A 2,028-nucleotide genomic window follows, 5' to 3' on the forward strand; every position below is an offset into this window, starting at 1 on the left:
AATATACCACAGCTTCTCTACCCATTCGTTTGTTGATGGGCATTTAGGGAATACTTTTTAAATGTAAGTCTTAGCAGTAAAGGTTTCCAGATTCATATTAGAAGTGTAAAGTTTATTGATGTAATTATTATTCCCTTACCTACAAACTATTAAATAATTGCTCAACTTTTGCTTCTTCCTTATCATGCATTTTCTACTATTAATAGATCAAAAGTAAGAGGATTTGGAGGTACCGGAAAATATTTGTTTTGAAAAACCATCATTAATGATCAAAAGTCCTCTCTTTTTCTGTTAATCAAATTTTACAGGTCTGTTATTAGTAAAAAATAATTAGCCTCTTAATTAGCCTTTGCAAAAAATTAACATTAACTCTTTCTAAATTAGGAACCTCTCTCAATGTTTAAAAGTCTAAGAATATTTATGATTGTGCAGAACCTAATGACCAAAAGGCTCAAATGCAATTTTATGTGCTATACATTAGTGTTAATTTATGGGAAAGAAATTTATTAAACAATATGGAGCTTTTATATCTATCCCTGCTTTGTCAGATGCTGAATTCTCAAGTCTTGCACTTTTAGTAGAAAAGATGATATAGAACCTGCAACTCCCTTTGGAATTCTCCTTTGTTATTAATAGCAAAAGTATTAAAACTCAGAAGAATCTAAAATATGGGTAAGAATAGGAAGAAAAATGTGTTAACACAGAAATATGAGGAACAAAATGAGAACAAAATATGAAGAAATATGAGGAACAGCTGGAAATAATAAGGAGAAAGATGTTATAAAAGGCCTCAATGTTTGTGTTGTTTTGTCTTTTGTCTGCCGCGTTTGTTGTCTTTTTGTCTTATGTTCAAAGTTATAATACTGATGAGCTCATACAGTTTAAAGGTTTCAGTAAAGAAGAATTAGTAGAGACAAATATAAAGTTAATATCTATATGAATTTAAAATCTCATAGGTGAGGAAATGCTAAGAGAGGGTGTTTCAAATGTCTTACGGCACCAAAAGAGACTTTTTGTCTTAAGAGATCTTTGAAAAATCAGCTCTTGGCATCCTCTTATCTCCTTCATATATCCATACATTCTATCCGGTATCTATATGCTCAGGTAGAAATTTCCATATGTTTTAGCCAGTATTGTAAAATACACAACACATGCCAGTGGCTGGCACTACAAGTCTATGTGAGTTGTGTGTGTCTGTGTTAGTTACTCTACTTTAAATGAAGACCTGTAGGAGTAAAAATAAAAACTCTCCACTACAGCCCCTTAAATTAATGCTTGCCTGTGTTGAACCTAGTTGTATAAGTCAAAGCTACACGGTTTGATGATCACTTTCCTTCTAAGAGGCTCTTTTCAGTTCTTCAGAAACATACCTTATTGCCTTTACCTATATGTATCATAAAGGTCCTAACGTTTTTACAGATGTTTCTAATTATGGAAAAAACAGAATATTGGAGTATTAACAAATTCAATATTGAATCATATCTGTATAAATCAGTACTAGAAAGCAAATTATGTGCTATTCTTTTTTTAGCTTTAAAGAAGATCTGAAGACAATATTGATATTACTATTATTGTTATTATGTGTTGCAAACAGAGGGTCCCAAAGAATGGAATAATTTTACAGTTATTAATAAGGGGACAAACAGCCAGGAATGAGATGGAGCACAGGGCAAGAATTTGGTATGTACTTGGGAATTGCCTTGATGCCTCAGGGTGAGCTCCGGCTCGGGAAGCGACGTGCTGTCTCCTGTCTGCTATGAACGGGCAGCTTATTTTCTAGGATCTGACACAGGGAAAGTCCTAACTTAGATGTCTGTGGTTCCTTCGATTTCTGAACAGGGGTTTTCATATAATGTTTAGTGTAAACATTTTACCGTCCCACGCTTATGTGGTATTTAAAATTGCAGTTATCATGCACACCCATGTTTGTTGCAGCTTTGTTCACAATAGCAAGGAGTTGGAAACAACCTAAGTGCCCATCAACAAACGAATGGCTAGAGAAGCTGTGGTATATTCGCACAATGGAAT

At 33.8% G+C, this 2,028-nt stretch overlaps 1 protein-coding gene across 1 annotated transcript in view; it reads right to left on the reverse strand.

Annotated features, from left to right (window-relative positions):
- CARS2 (cysteinyl-tRNA synthetase 2, mitochondrial (putative)) overlaps window positions 1-2,028 on the reverse strand; it is a 164,477-nt gene that overhangs the window by 39,509 nt on the left and 122,940 nt on the right. The window lies entirely within an intron of this gene.

Source organism: Elephantulus edwardii, unplaced genomic scaffold (assembly GCF_000299155.1).
Source record: "Elephantulus edwardii isolate Elephantulus edwardi_28Jun2011 unplaced genomic scaffold, EleEdw1.0 scaffold00030, whole genome shotgun sequence".
Taxonomy (NCBI): Eukaryota; Metazoa; Chordata; class Mammalia; order Macroscelidea; family Macroscelididae; genus Elephantulus; species Elephantulus edwardii.